Here is an 8,185-nt window from a genome sequence, read left to right as displayed (position 1 = left end):
TTTATGTACTTCTCAGAAATGGAATTTATGTACTCCTCAGAAATATACTTAAAATTACATTCAAGTATACTTGACTCATACTTACAAAAATTATAAATATATTTGACACGTGTAACACGATTATCTGGCATGAAACAGCATCAAAACTGTGACATTATGGAATAAAATGTCGACCGATGAAGAGGTAATAATTATAGTCAAGCTTTGAGGTGTTGATCGACTTGTTTTGATTATCATTCTGAATCCAATTTATAGTTTTTTTTCAGATTTCTGTTCAAAACTTTCTTTATTTTTTTCTGAAACACATTAAAGTGTTTAAAAAAAAATAATGCACGAAGCGAAAATAAAATGTTTTTGTTTACAAGCAGATACTCTGTTCTTTTTTTGGATGTTTTGTATGTTCAGATATTCATGTAACAAAATATATACACATTAAAACCTAAATAGTGACATAGTAGTATACTTAAAGTATTATGTAAAGTTCACTTAAAGAAAACTTATGAGTATACTTGCAGTATAAAACTAGTAGTTTACTGAGACTATACTTCAAAGTGTACAAAGTATTTAACTAGTAAACTATCAGTAAACCTATAAGTTCACTTTTAGTATAATTGCAGTACAAACTACAAACATAGAGGTAAACTACTCAAAGTTTACTACTGTTATACTTAAAGTATACTTAAAAGTATACTTTTATATAGAAATTTGGCCAATTTTGTCTCAAGGAGTATTGAAACAGTACACTTACAAGTATACTACTAGAACACAGATATTTGTATACTTACTACATAAAGTATACTTAGTAAAATAAACTCTAAGCATACTACTTTTTCGTAAGGGTAGGGTTATCAGTTAAAAAAAATTTTTTCTTTGTCACTACAACCACTACAACAAAATATTTTCATGAGTATGGGCCCTGATCTTAATTTAAGTCAAATGTGTACAGAAATACAAATACAACAAATTTACAAATGTGGTTTAGGCATAATTTAGTAGCTAATAAAAAGTGTGAAAATATTTAAAAAGAAGAGCAGATTAGTATTATATAGATTTTTAGTTATAATCTTTTGAATTAGGCCAGTTTTTGAACACACAAATGCATATTATTTGTAATTAATTTCAAATATATTACAATTTAAAATTACATTAATTGCATTTAGTTTAACTTTTGAGTGATATATTTGAACCACTTAAGTGGGACTTGGCGCACTTCTGCATCTCCGTGACGGCCTTGCCAAGCAACCTGACGAGCTCCTTTTGGAGGTCTGCAGGGCCTTCTTGGTCAGGGCGGTCCCAATCCTTTTCCGTTGCCAAAATCGACATTGAGTCGTCAAACTCATCCTCAGGCGAGGGAGGGCCCACCATCCCCTCTGTTGCTTTTAAGGTCTCTTTGACAGTGGTCTTCATGCACTTAAGTATGTTAAGACCTATCATCATTAAAGTGTATTCTCTTAAGTACACTTAAGTGATCTTTAATTTAAATTATATTATGTTATCTGGAAATGCACTTTTAAAAAAGTATACTTTTGAGATCTGAAGTACACAAAAAGTGAACTTTAAATACAATTAATTACACTTTTTTTCACAAGGGTAGTAACTGTAGAACAACACACTAAACACCACTCTGAATACTATAGCAACCACAAAATAAATAGAATACACACACACAAACACATAATTATAGGAAGTATTTTAAATTGCCACATCTTTGCTTTTTTTTCCTTCTCGTCTTGCCCTGCAGTGAGGTGGACGAAGCAAACTTTCTCAACAAGCGATTGCATAAGTTGCTGAAGGAAATCGAGTTCAAGGGTGTGTCCAAATGAGCCTGAAATTTTTAAGAACCACAGCAAATAAACAATCGCACCTTCAGAGATGTGTTATAACAACACCCATGAACTTTTGGCATGTACAATGTTTTCACCGATATTTTCAATGTCTCCCTCTGTCTGTCTGTGGTCCCCCTTGTGCTTCAAAAAATATACCTTTGTGCCCATACAAAAGATAAACAAAATCACATGCTTAAATGACTGGAGGCCTGTTGCTCTCACACCCATCTTCAGTAAGTGACTTGTCAGAGATTACATCTGCTCTGTGCTGCGTGCCTCATTGGATGCTATTGCTTTCACCCTACACACTGCTCTCTCCCACCTGGAAAATAAGAACACCTATGTGAGAATGCTGTTTGTGGACTACAGCTCAGCATTTAACACCACAGTGCCTGTCACACTTGTTGTGAAGCTCCAGACTCTGGGACTAAACAGATCTCTGTGCAGCTGTATCCTGGACTTCCTGACAGGCAGAAGTCAGGTGGTCAGAATGGGCAAAAACACTTCATGCCCGCTGACCCTCAACACTGGTGCTCCTCAGGGCTGTGTCCTCAGCCCACTCCTGTACTCCCTGTACACACATGACTGTACAGCCACACACAGCTCCAACGCCATCATTAAATTCGCTGACTACACAACGGTGATAGGCCTGATCACCAACAACGATGAGGCGGCCTACAGAGAGGAGGTGAGCACCCTGACTAAATGGTGTCAGGAGAACCACCTCTCACTCAACATCGACAAGACCAAGGAGCTGGTGGTGGATTTCAGGAGACAGAGCAGAGAACACACACCCATATAAGGAAATCCCGGAGGATCATCAGTCACTCCAGCCACCCATCCCACAGACTGCTCTCTCTGCTGCCCCCAGGAAGACAGCTCCACAGCATCTGATCCCACACTAACCAACTGAGGGATAGCTTTTTCCCTCAGGCTATCAGACTAATGAACAGTCAGAACTAATACACCCTACAGCACCCTACAGCAAACTCTCACAATATGGTGTGCCACACACTGCACTTTAACTTAGCATTTCAACACTAATGTACTACATACACACTGCATTTAATACAATAACCTACCTGTTACCACTGGATACCATCCGAAGCACATCCATGACATTTCTGTATCCCGTTCATGTACACTCTGTTGCACCTTAGCATATTTTTATGCGTATATGTTTACATAATGTAGAATGTATACATTCTCTGTATAGTGTATAATGTGTAGTGCTAACTGTATGTACATATTGCGTATATTGTGTTGTGTTAACTGTAAGTATGTCTAATAGTACACTATGTGTACCGATTATATGTATGTGCATATTGCACATTTTCACCTGTTTAAGTCTGTATGGTTATATGTTAATTGTTTCTGCAATTTCTGGAGCAAGCTCCCAAGAATTTCACTCACCAAGGCACATGTGCTGTGGTGATGTGTTAATAAAAGTGACCTGACTTGACTTGTATACGGATATATCCACACATTAGTCTCTGTTTTCATGTATGGAACCTCCTATTCACACTCAGTTGCTAATTGTCTCACTTTCAGTGCCGTTTATATCATGAGTCAAATGCAGTGACAAAAACTGACCCTGCAACAGCTGTTGGAAAATATAATATCTGGTAATGGGTGTGGGTGAAATAATAAAAGTGTTATTTGGCACTTGATAACTGAATAAATCTCTCACTATAAAGATTTTTATGTACGATATAGAAATAGAAGAGAAATACAAGATTTTTTAAAAATGTGTATGAATGGGTCTTTTGGGCTTGATTGTACTTGTTTGAATTTTTATTTTTGTAACCTTTGAAAAGTCTTTGATTATTGCTAAACAACTCTTGTAGCATATGCCATGGTCCGGTCCGGTTTTGCATTTTAAAGTGTACAGTGCATCACAACAATGGAGCTGTACACTCCATATATAATCAGGGTTGCTCCAACTTTTTTTACACCACAGACCAAAATATTCTTGATGACCGGCTGTGGGGAGGGGTTGGTATAAAAGGAGACTTGAAAGAGGAAAAGTGTTGCCAGTGATACTATAATTATCACATTTTCACAATGATTTTGACCTCTGTACTATGTACGATCAATAATGAAAAAATCTTGTAATGTTTGATAACCTTTTGTGGCACTTCAAATGATGGCAGTTGTAATCATAGGGCTTCTACTTGTACATGAAATCTGCTCATTACACCCTTAATAGGTTTGTGCACACCGCAGAGTGTGTTAAGAATGCAGGAGGGTGCAACAAGCAATATGTTACGGTCCATGGTGGTGCAAAAGGACCCTTTCAACATCTGGTAACACGCAGGCTTCCGATGACAGCAACTTAATGGTGGAGTTTGGACCTTCCCACTGACATTGTTGCGCCATGCCGCAACAGTGTGCGATTTTGGCCATGATTTGGTCGTCTGAGACAAATTTTGAAAATCTTAAGAGATTCGTATAATCCTAGGTTAAAATCTATTGTCTTTGATCGCTGGCTTGACATGTTTACCATCAGCCCGATTAATGGCTGTTGTGATCAAACTATACCTCAGACAAAATTCTAGTAGTGTCAGAGGATTTAGCACACAGTACTGCAGTGTGACTTCTACAATGAACGTCAAACTGTCTACACTTTTCAAGACAAGCCATGATCAGAATTAATCTTCTAAGCACCATAAACCTGGGCGCCTCTCACGTAATTCTTATGATATGTGACCTTTGCTATGATAAGCACTGGTTGATGCCACTGTTTTGATTTGGGTATGTATAGCTGCTTACACTACTCTTTTTAAATACGTCAGAATTTGAGTTTGCCAGCAAACTCAACAGACCTGAACCCCATAGAGAATGTATGGGCTATTGTCAAGAGGAAAATGAGAAACAAGAGATCAAAAAGTGCAGATGAGCTGAAGGCCATGGTCAAAGAAACCTGGGCTTCATACCACCTCAGCTGTGTCACAAATTGATCACCTCCATGGCACACTGAATTGAGGCAGTAATTAAAGCAAAAGGAGCGCCTACCAAGTATTGAGTACATGTATAGTAAATGAACATACTTTCCAGAAGGCCAGAAGAATTGCTGTGATTTATGTACTTTTCATGATAGCTAACATTTCAGCCCCACGTGTAATTTTGCTTGCAGTCACTGAACAAATATTGGTTAATAATGCAAAACTCTGTACAAGTTTTCTTGAGCGCATCTGTTTTTAACATGCTTTATGGGTGTGTGCGGCTGTTCTGCACACAGGAAACAGAACAAGGGTAATGAGTGGAATTCACGTTTGCTGCTTCTTGTTGTGGTTTAAAATCGCTTAAATGTGTAAATTGGCAAATTATTCTGTAAATCACGTGTGCTGAACTGTGTTACCACATATCACGGATCAGTTGTGATCATCTCAGTTACCTACATAACCCTTGTTCCCTGATGGAAAGAATGGAGACATAATGTTGAACGACATGGTCTCACTTGTGAGGCCAAACATCTCTGAGTTTAAGAGAAAACGCCAATGAAAATTGCAGAGTGGATTTTGCATGCTGAGCCACTCCGCATACCTACGTAGCCTTCCCAAATCCCCAGTGCAAATTCAATTACCTTTGTACCAAAGGGGACCAAAAGGGTGAGTACTTCGCTACTGGAGAAGGCCATGCAGCTGTTCTGTCCACAAAAAGTTTTTGGAAGAGTTTTTAAAGCTTCAGTGAAAGATTGCTTCAAATCTTTCCTATTTGTGCTTTCAGCTTGGCAGAATGGTGGGGAAGCGAGCCTTAGGGAAAAGGTTGCTATGGAGACTACATCCTACCCATAGGGAGGTGACGTGGAGATACTGTTCTGGACTGACCCCGGGGGCAGTACTACATAAAGAATGGTTTTGAGGCAGCTGCCAGCAAAGACATGGGTTTACCAAGAGGGAAACCTTAACATGGAGAAATATAGGATTACCTGTAAGGAATCATGCCATATGGACATCTAGCACAGTACAGGGGCTGACCGGGACTCCGGGCATGCTAATACCAGTACTGGGCCTGGCATCAGACTGCTCCACCAAGCCTAACTGCCGAGTGTGCTGGTGGGTGTTCGAACAGGGTACACCAACCGGGAAACTCTACTGGGAGAAGAAAGGTGCTCGTATCCCCTTGTAAGGGGGAATGGTGCAACAAGTGTGACACCAAGCCAGTTCCGTCTGGAGGAACCTTCACCACCAGTGTGCACGGCTCACCTTGGGAATGGTAATACCAAGGTGATGACATCCACTATCCAGTGGGCCAATCTCTGCTTAGAGACAGCATTCCCTTTCTGCTGACCTCTCAAGCAGACCAGGAGCTGCTCGAAGCTCCTGAAGCTCTGAGTGCAGTCCACGTATATGCCAAGCACTCTACAGGACACAGCAACACCAAGGCTGGATCTGTTTCCTCTTTGGGCAGTGCTTGTAGGTTTGCCACCTGGTCTCAGAAGGGAGTGGTGGGAAACTTGTCCATGTGTCCAGGCTGCGGTCTCAGGACAATGTGAGTTTAGGCTGGTCCAAAAACAAGCCACTCTTCACTTACCAAAAATGTTTGGAGGTCCCCGACCCTCTTGATGGATATGAGCACGATCAGGAGTGCTGTCTTGAGAGACAGGAACTTTGGCTTGACTGAATCTAGTGGCTCAAAGAACCCTCTAAAGTCCAGCCAGGACAATAGAGAGGTCCCAGGAGGGTATAATGGGTGTCCTAGGAGGATTTAACCTTCTGGCACCCATCAGGAACCTAACGATCAAGTCATGCTTTCTCAGGAACCGGCCGTCCACTGTATCGTGATGGGCTGCAATGGCAGCCACATACACTTTCAAGGTGGAGGGTGGCAGCCTGCGCTCCAACATTTCTTACAGGAAAGAAAGCATGACTCTGACCAAGTATCTCAGGGGGTCTTCTCAGTAAGAAGAACACCAATTCGTGAACAGACTCCACTTCAAAGCATAGGCCTGCCTCATAAAGGGGAGCTCTAGCATGAGTTACAGTGTTTACCACCCCTGGTGGCAGATCACTTGGTCTGGCACGTCCCATCCAAAAACCACACATGAAGGTTCCAAAGATCTGGACGCGGGTGCCATATGGTGCCCAGTCCCTGAGAGAAGGAGGCCCCTCCTCAGGGGGGTGCACCTGGGAGGGGCTGTCACGAGCAGCATGAGTTCCAGTCTGTGCAAGCAGGCTCACTAGGGGGAATGCATACTTGCGTAGAGCCCGAGGCCAGTTGTGTGTCAGTGCATCTGTCCCCAGGGGGGCCTGGATCAGGGAGTTGGTAGTGGGGGGACACGTGGGAAACAAACAGGTCCACCTGTACTTCCCTAAATCAACTCCAGATCAGCTGGACCGTCTGGGGATGGAGTCGCCATTCCCCGGGGATAGTGAGCTGTCATGAGAGCACGTCAGATGAATGATTGAGCTCCTCCGGAATGTGGACAATGTGCAGCAACTTTAGCCAAATCTGACTACAGAGGAAGAGATGGCGGGCAAGTTGAGACATGCAACAAGATCGTAGACCGCCCTGTCGGGTGATGTACGAAAAAACCTCAGTGCTGTCCATGCGGACCAGCACTTGCTTATCTAGCAGCAGCAGCCAAAACTGCCACAAAGCTAGATGCACTGCCAGCAACTCCAGACAGTTGATGTGCCAAAGCAATCAAGGTCCTGTCCAGGACCCCAAACTGCCTGCCCATTGTATGTCGTGCCCCAGCCTGGGTTGGAGCCATTTGCCATGACAACAACATGCGAGGACACAAAGTAGTGTCTAACCAGGCATTGAATAGGCGGTGACACATCTGTGTGATGGTGACACAATGTGTACCACAGCGCCATGCCCATCTCGGGACTCGGGAGTGTAATCAGTGCTGAAGTAGTCTCACTTGAAGCAATATAAAGCAGTCCGAATGTCATGACTGTGGATGCTGTATGCCCCAGGAGCCATATGCCCCCGAAGCACGAAGTCCCTGTGATTGCACAACTCCTCTCGTTACCAGACCAAGATGAGCCAGTCATCAATGATCCTGATGCCAACTTTCCAAATTGGGGCAAGGGCACCCACTTTAACCTTTGTGAAGACACGGGGGGACAGGGAGAGCTCGAAGGGAAGGACCTTGTACTGCCACTCCCGACCCTCGAATGCGAACTGCAGAAACAGTCTGTGGCAAGTAAGGATTGAGACATGAAAATACACATGCTTCAGGCCAATTTCTGCAAGCCAGTCTTGGGCTTGGACACATTTGATAATATGTTTTTGTGTCAACATCTTGAATGGGAGCTTGTGAAGGTCCTGATTCGAAACTCGCAGATCCAAGATAATTCGAAGGCCACCGCTTTTCTTGGGTACAATGAAGTAAGGGCTGTAAAACC

The sequence above is a fragment of the Carassius gibelio genome, chromosome B3 (assembly GCF_023724105.1).
Source record: "Carassius gibelio isolate Cgi1373 ecotype wild population from Czech Republic chromosome B3, carGib1.2-hapl.c, whole genome shotgun sequence".
In the NCBI taxonomy this organism is placed as follows: domain Eukaryota; kingdom Metazoa; phylum Chordata; class Actinopteri; order Cypriniformes; family Cyprinidae; genus Carassius; species Carassius gibelio.
Note: the sequence above shows the minus strand (reverse complement) of the source record.